This window comes from Myotis daubentonii, chromosome 15, assembly GCF_963259705.1.
Source record: "Myotis daubentonii chromosome 15, mMyoDau2.1, whole genome shotgun sequence".
In the NCBI taxonomy this organism is placed as follows: domain Eukaryota; kingdom Metazoa; phylum Chordata; class Mammalia; order Chiroptera; family Vespertilionidae; genus Myotis; species Myotis daubentonii.
In genome coordinates this window covers 56791484-56804808 of record NC_081854.1, presented here as the reverse complement: position 1 = coordinate 56804808, position 13325 = coordinate 56791484, and the positions used below count along the sequence as shown (strand labels likewise).

The 13325-nt window shown below is 56.0% G+C and overlaps 1 long non-coding RNA gene across 1 annotated transcript; it reads right to left on the bottom strand.

The window, feature by feature from the left end:
* Positions 1 to 1855: 1855 nt before the first annotated feature.
* Positions 1856 to 12202, bottom strand: LOC132217606 (uncharacterized). Its single transcript, XR_009448928.1, has 4 exons — positions 12122 to 12202; positions 11431 to 11683; positions 7322 to 7411; positions 1856 to 2143 (listed from the first exon to the last, which is right to left on the bottom strand). It is a non-coding gene; the product is annotated as an uncharacterized LOC132217606 (long non-coding RNA).
* Between the last annotated feature and the right edge of the window lie 1123 nt (positions 12203 to 13325).

Below are 13325 nucleotides of genomic sequence, written 5' to 3'. Positions count from 1 at the left end.
GCTGCCCTCGGCACCCTGCGGCCGCCCGGAGCCACGCGGTTCGGGGCACGTAGGCCTTTGTCACTGTGCCTGCAGCACAGGGCAGCGGCGGCTCTGGAGGTTTCTGAGGTCTGGGTGCTTCTCTTAGCCGTCACCAGGCCTGGGGGTGGCTTGAGGGGATGTAAACCTGCCCCAAATCCCCACCAGCCCCTCCAGCACCCCAAGTAAACACACAATCCAGGAAAAGACGGGGTGTCTGTTCTTTAGCCTTGAGACCAGCCCCCAGCTTGGCAGGTGTGGCTCAGTGGGTGAGCGTCGACTGTGAGCGTCGACCTGTGAACCAGGAGAACACAGTTCCATTCCTGGTCAGGGCACACGCCTGGGTTGTGGGCTCAGTCCCCAGTGTGGGGCGTTCAGAAGGCAGCCGATCCATGATTCTCACCATTGATGCTTCTCTCTGTCCCTCACCTTTCCTCTGAAATCAATAAAAGAAGAAGGAGGAGGAGGAGGAGGAGGAGGAGGAGGAGGAGGAGGAGGAGGAGGAGGAGAAGGAGGAGGAGGAGGAGGAGGAGGAGGAGGAGGAGGAGGAGGAGGAGGAGGAGGAGGAGAAACAAGCCCCCAGCCCCCACTCCCAGCCAGACTGCCCACCCCAAGCCTGTCCGGCTGCCCTGCTAGGAAACCTGATCTGAGACATGGGTTGGGGTGCGGTCTTCTGAGCAGGACCATCCCTGAAATTCTGGGGGAGCAGACCCAGCCTACGGGGACACAGGTTGCCCTGAGGGGTCTGGCCAGGGTGGCAGGCTGGCCCCTCCGGCCCCTCCCGCCCGCCCACCTCCTCGCTGAACCCCGGTGTCCCAGCTTCGGAAGTGACAGTCCGCCCCCTTCTGGTGGCTGGAGGTTCTCAGGAAGCCGCCCCTGCAAGATGCTCCCGGGCAGGTGAGCAGGGGCAAGGTGCGGGGCTGCCCAGCCCTGGCTGAGGTGGAGGGCCACTTGGAGATGACCCCCCCTTGCCATGATAAGGGCCTCCGATGGCTGCCTTTGACCTTCCCTCCAAATGCCATCTCGCACGAGCCACAGAACAGGCCGGGAAAGGGCCACGCCCTCCAGCTTGAAACCATGTTCCCCGGCCAGGCCACGCTGCCTGCCGTGACCTAGGAATTAATTTTATTTTTTGTTAAACCTCACCTGAGGCTATTTTCCCATTGATTTAAAAAAATAAATTTATTCTACTGATTTCAGAGGAGAGAGGGAGAGAGAGAGAGAGAGAGAGAGAGAGAGAGAGAGAGAGAGAGAGAAAGAAACATCAATGATAAGAATCATGGATCAGCTGCCTCCTGCACGTCCCCCACTGGGGATCGAGCCCCCAACCCAGGCATGTGCTCTGACTGGGAATCGCACCCTGACCTCCTGGTTCATAGGTTGATGCTCAACCACTGAGCCACACTGGCAGGGCTTTCGGTTGATTTTAGAGAGAGTGGAAGGGAGGCGGAGAGACACACAGAGAGAAACATCGATGTGAGATACCTCGATTGATTGGTTGCCTCCCACATGCACCCCGATCAGGGCTGTGGATGGAGCCTGCAACCCAGATACGTGCCCAACTGCTAAGTGGGGGGACAGGGACCAGCCCCCGGGGCAGTGTGGCCCACAGCCCGTGGCCCTGCCACTGCGGGGTTTTCCAGGAGAGTGCCCAGCTATTCACACCGATGCTGGGGCTTGCAATGTAAAGTTTCCTCTTCCGCATGCGTGACATCTAGTCAATCGATCGACTCTTATTTCGGTGTTACATGTATATTCCTTTCGAGTCAAGAATTCCATTTCTCGTCACTTATCCTCAGGAAATAATAAGAGAAGCCGGCAAGGCCGAGTGGAGAAAGACGTTTATCACCAGATAATGGGAATAACGGGAAGTTAGACCCCAAAGAAATGCCCGCCCGGGGAGGGGGGAGGGAAAAGGGATGGAGGCCGGCAGGGGGAGGTGGTCGGGGTGCTGAGGAGTGGAAGGAGCAGGAGCCACGCGGGGGAATCGCGCTGTCAATGTGCCAGGAAACTCGTGGAGAGAAACATCAGAGGCGGCTCCAGCAGCCACCCCTGGGGTGAGTGTCTTTTCGCCTGTGACATTGCTGAATCTCCCACGTGTTCCGCCTTGAGCGCTGCTCATCCTCTAATAGTCAGAAATGTTATTTTTATAAAATGGCTGTCACCCTTTCCCCGCTGGAGTGCGGGATCCGAGGCGACGGAGTCCCCGGGGGTCGCGGTGCCCTTCGCTGCGATTCTCAGGAGACAAGGCAGAGCTCTACCAGCAACACCCCTCCCATCGAGTTAACCTCCGCCCCCACTGCCAGCCCCTGCCCGGGCCCTGCGGGAGGGGGCCGGGTGCCCAGCCTGGAAGGTGCCTCTTCCGCGAGTCCCTTCGGCGTCTCTCTGGCTGCCGAGCCAGCCACGCAGCCCCCTCGGGCCGACAGCGGGGGGAGCGTAAAAGGCCGTTCAAATAAGGTTATGCAAGTCAAACATTGACTTTTCAAACCCTCCCGAACGTGTATCACACAAGCAAGCGCAGGAGAGAGGAGAGGGGTTCAAGTTCAAACCAACACATTTGCCCAGCGGCCCTGGGGAGAGCGAGCATCCTGCAGTGAGTGCAACACCCAGGGCCATGGGCGTGGCTGAGGGGGGGACAGACTCTGTGGGTGTAGCTGGGGGGGACAGACTCTGTGGGTGTAGCTGGGGGGGACAGACTCCGTGGGTGTAGCTGGGGAGGACAGACTCCATGGGCGTGGCTGGGGGGACAGACTCCGTGGGTGTAGCTGGGGGGGACAGACTCTGTGGGTGTAGCTGGGGGGGACAGACTCCATGGGCGTGGCTGGGGGGGGACAGACTCTGTGGGCGTGGCTGGGGGGCAGACTCCGTGGGCGTGGCTGGGGGGGCAGACTCCGTGGGCGTGGCTGGGGGGGCAGACTCCATGGGCGTGGCTGGGGGGGGAAAGACTCTGTGGGCATGGCTGGGGGGGAAAGACTCTGTGGGCGTGGCTGGGGGGGATAGGCTCCGTGGGCGTGGCTGGGGGGGATAGGCTCCGTGGGCGTGGCTGGGGGGGGACAGGCTCTGTGGGCGTGGCTGGGGGGGGGACAGGCTCTGTGGGCGTGGCTGGGGGGGACAGACTGTGGGCGTGGCTGGGGGGATAGGCTCCGTGGGCGTGGCTGGGGGGGGCAGACTCTGTGGGCGTGGCTGGGGGGATAGACTGTGGGCGTGGCTGGGGGGACAGACTGTGGGCGTGGCGGGGGGGACAGACTGTGGGCGTGGCTGGGGGGATAGGCTCCATGGGCGTGGCTGGGGGGGGACAGACTGTGGGCGTGGCTGGGGGGGATAGACTCCATGGGCGTGGCTGGGGGGGGCAGGCTCTGTGGGCGTGGCTGGGGATTTGCGGGTGGGGAGGGGCGTGGGGGGCAATGAAAAAGTAGAACCAGAGTCATCACATAAAACAGTTAAGATGCCAAGTGAGCATGAGCAGAGCCTGCACTGGGGAAATAATTCAAGGAAAATTTCAACGTGTCCAAAATCGTCCACAAGCGCCCTGTGCGATGCATCGCAGCCAACATTCCGACGCCACGGCCAGTGAGGCCGGTTTTAAGGAAAAGCGCGGAATAACACGCCAGCAATGTTTCTTTGCCATCTTAATGGGCAGTTCTGATTTCTTGTCCCCCAAAATTTACCCTCTCCTCTCTCCTGATGTTTCTCTTTCTCTCTAAAAAAAAAAAAGCCTGGCAAAATGAAGACAGCCGATGATCAGCCAGCGCCCGCGCTGCACAGAGAACTCTGGAGATTCCGGGAAGACCTCCGTTGTTTCTGCTTAGAGGTGCCCACAAGCACAGCGAAGCCGGATGTCGGCTAGACTGAGTGTGCGGGTCGTTACCCGGTACAGACACGCGGGAAATGGTCACGCTGGGCCCCTGCGACTGACATAAGGTCACGTGCCAATTACATCTGGAAGAAGCAGAGCCGGCGGCGTGGGTTCCCGGGCTCCCTCCCTGCCCTGAGACACGCGCAGAATAAAAGTGTCCAGGCGTCAACCACACGCTGCCGCTTATCAAACGGACCCGTCTCTGAAGCTCTCCCAGCCCCTGCGACTCCAGCTGGTACCTGTTCCTACCGGGACAAGTGATTTGTTTGTCTCACCCACTTAACTCAGAACAAGCAAACGGCAACGTCCCTCCTCAAGGGCTTGGCTTGTAACCAGAAGACGCTTTAAAATCTCCCAGATGAAGAGCCTCTACTTCAAGTTCGCCGCATACGTGAAAGGAACCTTAAGAATGTCTCCGTGAACAACAGCAAAAGCGAAACGTAGGATCAGAACATGAGAGTGGCCGAGTGCTTGAACTATGGCTCCACCTCCGTCTCTATAGAGGAGTCATCCTAATTAAATATTAAAGTTCTGCTCCAAAAGAAAATTTCGCTTCCAAAGCAGCACTTGAGACTGTACAGGTTAAACCTTAAAATAGTGTATTCCTATCTGAACCGTGTCTAGATATGACCTCTTTGTCTTACAGAGCTATAGTCTCTCAACTAAATTTAAAAATTCTTAGTTTTTGCCCTGACCGGTTTGGCTCAGTGGATAGAGCGTCGGCCTGGGGACTGAAGGGTCCCAGGTTCGATTCCGGTCAAGGGCATGTACCTGGGTTGTGGGCACATTCCCAGTAGGGGGTGTGCAGGAGGCAGCTGATCAATGTTTCTCTCTCATCGATGATGTTTCTAACTCTCTATCCCTCTCCCTTCCTCTCTGTAAAAAATCAATAAAACATGTTTTAAAAAAATTCTTAGTTTTCGCTCTAGCTGGTTTGGCTCAGTGGATAGAGCATCAGCCTGCATACTGAAAGGTCCCAAGTTCGATTCCGGTCAAGGGCACATGCCTGGGTTGTGGGCTCCATCCCCAGTGGGGGACTTGCAGGAGGCAGCCGACCCATGATTCTGCTCTCATCATGGATGTTTCTCTCTCTCTCCCTCTTCCTTCCTCTCTGAAATCAATGAAAACATATTTTTTTTTAAAAGTCTCCGTGTCGGTTAGCCACCCACACCATGACATCCTCCAGGAGCAGATGACAGGACTGCAAAGAGCCTGCTTCACATCCAGGGGCCGCCCTGATGGCGCTTAGAGACGCATTTACAAAAGTACGGAAAAACAACGATCAGAAGATAACACAGCCACTCTAACTCCTCGCTGTTCAGGCCGTCTCGGGTTCGGTACAGATGTGACGGCTGCTGATGCAAGAGATGGGACCTTCGGCAGCCGGTGCCTGTCGGGCTTCAAAAGCAAACATTACATGCTGTTTCCAAATCATAGCATGTGGCAGCGTGGTGTACCGTTTCCATGCAAACCTGCACACCCTCGCTCCACCATTGGCCAGCGTCCTATTAAGCTGATGACAGAGAGGGAAGGGAGAAGAGGGAAGGCGGAGGTGGGGGGGGGGGGAGGAGAAAGGGGAGAACGAGAAATGGGTGGCGTGGATGTGGATGGGAACTTTTATGGCTAAAAAAACCCTAAAAACACTAAGAAAAAGATAAGCTATACTTCAGCCATCGTAGGCTCCTGGGAAAGTTTTTTGTTTATTTTTTAAAGCACCCTGGGAGGGTGTTTTGTTATTATTATTAGTATGTTTTGGGTTTTTTTTATTGATTTCAGAGAGAGGAAGGGAGAGGGAGAGAGCGATAGAAACATCGATGATGAGAGAGACTCCTTGATTGGCTGCCTCCTGCGCGCCCCCTACTGGTAACCGAGCCTGCAGCCCGGGCGTGTGCCCTGACCAGGAATCAACGGTGACCTCCTGGCTCATAGGTCACCACTCAAACACTGAGTCACGCCGGCCGGGCACAACTGCCGGGTTTTAATCCCCGCTCTGCTACTAACTGAGAAGCCTGAACAGGTTACTTAACGTGGTTATGCCTCAGTTTCCTCACCTGTAAAGTGGGGATATGAGGACAGTCCCCTCTCTGTGCTGCTATGAGGCCTGGATGTGTTCATCCGGGCGCCTGATGTGGAGGAGGCCCTCATGGATGGAAGCCAGGGTTTCCCACCTCGGCCTCTGGGTCCCTCTCGGGCCAGGGCCCCGGAAACCTGCCCCGGGGGAAGATGGCGTAGGGGCCAGGCCTCGAAGTCTCCCGCTCAGGAAAGGTCACGGGGAAGCTCACTCCGCGAACAGTCACTCCTCATTCCTATACTCGCCCGGCTTCCGCGGGCGAGGAAAGTGGTTTTCAATTCTGAATTATTCATCTAATCTGACACCAACCTCATCTTCAATGCAGGCAAGAGAGAGGCCCTGTCAAGGTTCATACACACAAAAATCAATTCCAATGCGGTCCCAGGAAAACGGCTTTTGCCAGATCACCGCCGTGGCTCCCAGGCAAGAGTCGGAGCTGCCACGTGGACTTACGTAGTTACTTACAAGGACTCCACCGCTGAGGGGGAACGGCAGTTACACGAGGTCACCTTCAAAACTGGCTTGCAGTCTAGCCGGCGTGGCTCAGTGGCTGAGCGTCCACCTATGAACCAGGAGGTCACGGTTCGATTCCGGTCAAGGGCATGTACCTGGGTTGCGGGCACATCCCCAGTGGGAGATGTGCAGGAGGCAGCTGATCGATGCTTCTCTCTCATCGATGTTTCCGACTCTCTATCTCTCTCCCTTCCTCTCTGTAAAAAATCAATAAAATATATTTTTAAAAAAATTTGCATTTCGGGTGCATACACCCACGGTTAGAGGGCAGCACCAAAAGTGTGTGGGGTGCGGGAGAAGGGGAGGAGTGGGTTCCCCGGTGGCGCTGACTGCAGAACCCAGAGTCCAGGCCCCTCCGGTCCCCAGGTCTGTGTGAGCTCCCGGAGCCCAAATGACTTTGGAAACGCAAGTTAGAGCAGAGTGGCTTAATATGATCGAGTTGACCCTGAGGGACTTCCGGAATAGCAAATATTAATAACGCCAATTTTAGCAAACACATAAAGTCTGCACAGCGAGAACACACCTGAATGGCTGCTAAAGCTTTTAGCAAATTGAGCCGCAACAATAGAACTTTACCTGAGCGCGCCTTCGCCCCCGTGTAAGTAGCCCTCTTGGGGAGAATAAGAAGTCGGCAGAAAAGGTTTAGATGGCTTACTGCTCCGAAACCCACACAGACAAAATTACCCTGAAGGAGGAATTATTTCCCGCCGTCCATACATTAGCTTCCCAGCCCGGGGGCTCGCAGAGGTGACTCAATCTTCGGTCACGCCGGATCTTAAAAGCGCGAACAATGGCTCCCCTCTTTCTTCCTGGAGCCCCGTTCTGTGGGCCTGTTCCTATTTCCGTCTGGTTTCCCTGCTCACCTGCTTGTGCAGAGCCGACCGCCGAAAGCACAGCCCTGTCCCAGGGACAGCCGGAAGCGCACGGCAGAGAGCGGCTTCAGCCTCGTGAATCTGAAAGTAGGGGAAGCAGGCGGCGTTGGGTAATTCTCTTGTTTTAAGCGGTTTTTAAAATTGATTTCTTTTGGAAAGAGAGGAAGGGAGAGAGAGAGAGAGAGAGAGAGAGAGAGAGAGAGAGAGAGAGAGAGAAACATCGATGTGAGAGTGAAACATCAACTGGCCGCCTCCTGCATGCCCCCTACCAGGAAGCGAGCCTGCAACCTCTCGGTGCACAGGATGGCTGCCCAACCCACTGGGCCACATGTGCCGTGGGTGGTGTTTGATGCTTTTTTTTAAAAATCAGGGGTTTTTTTGCCAAACCGGTTTGGCTCAGTGGATAGAGCGTCGGCCTGTAAACTGAAGGGTCCCATGTTCGATTCCGGTCAAGGGTATGTACCTGGGTTGCGGGTACATCCCCAGTAGGAGGTGTGCAGGAGGCAGCTGATTGATGTTTCTCTCTCATCGATGTTTCTAACTCTCTATCCCTCTCCCTTCCTCTCTGTAAAAAAAATCAATAAAATATATTTTTTTAAAAAAGACAGTTTTTTTGCCCAGCCCTGCGTGGCTCCGTGGTTGAGCATCCACCTATGAACCAGGAGGTCACAGTTCAATTCCCGATCAGAGCACAGGCCCGGGTTACAGGCACAGTCCCCAGTAGGAGGCGAGCAGGAGGCAGCCCATCCGTGCTTCTCTCTCATCATTGACGTTTCTCTCTCTCTTTCCCTCTCCCTTCCTCTGTGAAATCAATAAAATATATATATATATAGTTTTTTAAGAAAAATAAATAAAAGTCTGTTTTTTTAAACTTCTCTTTGCTGGAGGCTGCATGGACATCACCATTCATGTAGGTGACTCCCTGCCGCCATGACCGGATCCGGCAGGAGCGGCACAACGGAGCCCACGAGAGAAGATTCCTAAGTGATGCGCGGGCATCCGTACGAGGCATGAGACACCGCGAGGGAGGTTACAAATATCCACATGCCAAGGGCATTTTGACTGGCGCAGACCGCCCTCCGCACTGGAGGGCCGTGCGGTTACCGCGCGCCTGGGACTCACCCCGGAGATGGAGACAGCCCTGGGCCTGGAGGAGCGAGGGGCCCAGCCCCCGGGCTGCTCAGCCCCTGGGCTGAGGGGGTGAAGGAGCATCAGAAAGGCTCCCGTCCCCGAAGGGAGCACAGATGCCGCGCCAGCCTCCGCCGCGCTCCTGGCCGGTCTGCGGGCCGCGAAGGAGCAGGCAGATGGCTGCAGGCGAGCAAGTCAAAGGGAAGTTGCATGTGCCCTGCTCGGCTTCCTAGCAACTGGGCGGGCGATGCCAAGAAAGCCAGCCGCTCTGAGGAGAAACGCCGCGGGGGACCTGGAGCCTAGCGGCCGGCGGGGGAGGGGAGGCCTCCAGACACCCCCCTGGCAGAGCGGCCCGAGCCTTCGGGGGACCCCCACCCTGCCCGCCTCCCCCGCAGTGCCAGCTCCTGCCCACCTGGCCTTCTCAAACGCCAGAGCCTCAGGCAGCAGTCTGCCCAGCCAGCACGGGGTACGGTAAGTTCCCACTTCTCCCTGGCAGCGAAGGCTCCCTGCACCCCTAGTGCACCTGGGCGAGCTGGGCCGCAGCCCAAGCTGCGAAAGGCGGGCGCACAGCCCGGCTAGGGTCCCAGAGGCCCGAGAAACGCCCTCCCAGCGCCCTCTGTGCTCCTGTCCCTTCCTTAAAAACAGCCCCTGCGGCCCAGCCGGCGTGGCTCAGCTGGCTGAGTGTCACCCCAGGAACCAGGAGGTCTCCGGTTTGATGCCCAGTCAGGGCACAATGCCAGGTTGTGGGCTCCATCCCTGGCCCCAGCAGGGGGCGCGCAAGAGGCAGCTGATCAATGATGCTTCTCTCTCATCCATGTTTCTCTCTCAAATCAATAAAAACACATTTTTAAAAAATAAACAAACATATGCAGTGGCACATCATACACCAAGATCACACATCTGTAAATCTGAAGAAAAAAAATCCCAGCCTCGTCCCTGCTTCGTTTTCTTCCTTCTGGAGCACCAATGGGTGTCAGAGTGACCCCCGTCCCGGTGCTGCTCAGAAATCATCGGGTTCTGCTGTCTCTACGCACAGAAAACCCCGCTCGCCGCCAGAAAGAGCCCTCGCGCTCTCCCCGCAATTTCAAATTAAATGTGCATGTCACTCCCGAAGCCTCCAGGAACGCTGGGACGATTATTTTTAACTTTTTACTGTTGTATCTCAATTACCTCCACTTATGAGACAGCCGATCTATTAAGTTCTCAGGATAGGACCCAGTGGGGATCAATTTTAAAATTAAAAAGATTTTTAAGAGTCTACTCTTCGAAGTTCCATCATAATTTCAAATTTCACTGAAAACAATTTGAATTTTAACACTCCTCTGGAGAAATTTCCAGGGAGCCTCCAGAAATAGGGAGAGCGTGGTGCCGTGGTGCTATCCGAGGGACACAAACCAAGCCAGGCCTGGGGCTCCTGCCGGGATGCTCTGTAGAGGAGGGGTCAGTGCATGGCTAAACAGGGCAACCAGGCGGGTCAGCAAACACACCGCGTGACCTGAAAACACACACACACACACACACACACACACCCCACAAACGTTTACAGCAGCTTTCTTCATTATCACCCAAACCTGGGAGCAACCAAGATACCTTTCACCAGTGAGCAGATAAACAGATTGAGGTACAGCCATGCAACGGATATTATTATTATTTTTTAAAGATCTCTGGTTTCTTGTTTTTAATATTTTTGTTGATGTCAGAGGAGAAGGGAGGGGGAGAGAGAGATAGAAACATCAACAATGAGAGAGAATCATCCATCAGCTGCCTCCCGCACGCCCCACACTGGGGATCGAGCCTGCAACCCGGGCCTGTGCCCTGACCAGGAATCGAACAGTGACCTCCTGGTTCATAGGTCGATGCTCAACCACTGAGCCACACCGGCTGGGCCCTTTCTATTCTTTCTATAAAAATCAATGGAAAAAATATCCTCAGGTGATGATTACAAAAAAAAAAAAAGTGGGGCCAGGACTTGGCCCTAAAGCTCGAGTTCTGGGAACCCCGCTCCACAGCCTCAGGAGGCCGCGAGGGTGCGAGAGGAGGGCAGGGCGGGGTGAGGTGAGCTCTGAGCCACAGGGCAGGCGGCCAGGCCACGGCTTTGCCCGCATCTGGCCCAGAGTCAATGCCAAGTCCTGACCGGGATGCCCATCCCTCCTTCCACCCAGTGTACCCCCCAACCTGACTGACCCAATTCCCTCCTCCACCTATTCTCCCAGCCCCTCCCTCCATGGCAACCAGCAAGCCCCCTAGTTGTTTGCACCCCCAGCGCCTCGCCCCTGCTGCTCCCTGGGTTCCCCTCCGTAGCCACATGGCCGGCTCCCTCCCTTCCATCCAGGACTCTGCCCCAGTGTCAGGTTCTCAGCAGCCCGCCTCCCCCCCCCCCGCCCCCCCCCCCCCCGTTTCCCACCAGCTGTGCTCCCTGCCCCTCTGACCGGGCTTTCATTTTCTCCACGTCACTCATTGCCATCTAATATACCACACACCCATGCACATATATGCATGCACGCACCCAGGCATGCACACACATACATAGGCATGCACCCCCCCAGACATGCATACACAGAGAAGCATGCACACATACACACAGAGGCATGCACACACACACAGAGGCATGCACGCCCCAGGCATGCATACACACAGAAGCATGCACACATACACACAGAGGCATGCACACACATACACAGACATGCACACACAGAGAGGCATGCAAGCCCCAGGCATGCATACACACAGAGAGGCATGTGTGTGCGCGCACACACACACACACACACACACACTCACCCAGGCATGCACGCACACACACATTTTAAAAATAAACCTTCCTTTTTAGAGCAGTTTTAAATTTTCAGAAAAACCATAAAGATGGTACCCATGAAAGAGGGTTCCCATCTAGCCTATTTGCCTATGATTAACGTCTCACATTAACCTGTATTGATACACTGTTAATGACTTTATTCGATTACCTCCGTTTTTACCTAATGTCTTGTTCCTGGCCCAGGATACACGTCATCCAGTTGCGCGTCTTCTTAGGCTCCGCTGCCGGGTCTGGGCCTGCCTCTCCGTGGTGGCCTTGGCCGTGCCGAGGAGCGCTGCTCACCTACCCTGTGTGCGTTAGGGAATCCCAGGTAGGAAGGCGGGCTCCCGGAAGACAGGGATCTTTGCCTGTCCGCCCACGGTTTCCCCGGCATCTGGAGGGTGCTCGCCACATCGAAGGTGTTCCATGAACAGCTGCAGAATGAGTGAAGTTGCTAAAGTGACTAATTCTGGTCACTGCAAGGTCTCACAGAGCCCAGCCCTCCCACTGTGCACACAGGAAACGGGGAAGCCTGGCGGCATGGCGAAACGTGGGGCCTCAATCAATGTTGGAGGGAGTGCCGAATGGAGAAGCAAGAGTTCTCCCTAGAGAGCACCGCCTGCACCGCGTGAGGACACCTGGGGTGAGAGGGGCCCTGAGAGGCGCTGGAGCCCCCCAGGTTCATTCCGGGGCAACACGTGCAGCCCATCTGCCCACTGACCAGCTGGGGAAACTGAGGCCTTAAGGAGCTGGAAACCGAGTCTGAGTGCTGGCCCCGCCTCCGGCTCCCCGAGCTCCCACCGTGAGGGGTCAGGGGCACAGGGACTGCAGTGAGGCCAGGCCCGGCCCGCCCGGCCTCGGAGGACGCTTACCTGGCCGCGGTGTGGTTCCAGCTGCGTCCCCTTCCCTGCAGCCTCTCCTCTCTCACCTGGGCCCGCACGCCTAAGGCCCCGCCCCCGAGAGGCCGCACCGCCACGAGGCCACGCCCATCGACGCCCCGCCCCAGGAGACCACGCCCAGTTGACGCCCGGCCACACGAGGCCCCGCCCACTCGACTTCACGCCCCCGTGAGGCCCCGCCCACCGCGCCACTCCTGGCAGCACCGGCGGCCCGCAGCGCCCCCTGTCGGCGGGAAGGCGCAGGCCCGCGCGCCTCTGGGCTCACTGTTCAGTTCCTTTTCTTGTTCCTTTAACTTTCCCTTTCCTGCTCAGTCACTCCTCTCCCGTCCCCTTCTCTCTCATTTCCTTTATCTTTCATTTTTTCAATCGGGCATTCCTTCTTTCATTTTTCTTTCATGCAACAAATATTGGGTGCCAGAAACCGCTCAGACGCTGGGGGCAAGGCAAAGGCCACATTTCTGGGCCCAGCAGCTTCAGTTCTAGTGGAGGAACTTTTTTTATTTCACCCCCTCCCACAGTTGCAATCCATGTTAGATCACGTCCCAGTATATACACGTAGAAACACACACACACACATGACACTGAAACTCGAGTTTCACAAAAGGATGCCTCCCTGTACCAGTAACGGCGAACCTATGACACGCGTGTCAGAGGTGACACGCGAACTCATTTTTTTTGGTTGATTTTTCTTTGTTAAATGGCATTTAAATGTATAAAATAAATATCAAAAATATAAGTCTTTGTTTCACTATGGTTGCAAATATCAAAAAATTTCTATATGTGACACGGCACCAGAGTTAAGTTAGGGTTTTTCAAAATGCTGACACGCCGAGCTCAAAGGTTTCGCCATCACTGGGGGCTGTCAGCTCCTCCAGCCCATGGACAGCCTGTGGCCCAGCAAATCTCCCTTGGGGAGACTTGCAGCGGGTGGAGGGCGCCACCTGGTCAGCATGAGGGGCGGGGGGGGGGGGGGCAGGAAGGGAGACATGCAGGCAGGTGGAATCCGACCCACGGGCTTAGCTTTCTTGTCTTGCACAGATTTGTTAGGAGTGGCACTGCTTTGGTTATAAGCAATCTGGACTCCAGTTGACTTGCAAGGGGGATTTGCACGGAAAAGGGAAGGTTTCTGCCCTGGCTGGTGTGGCTCAGTGGTTAGAGCGTTGGCCTGCGGACTGAA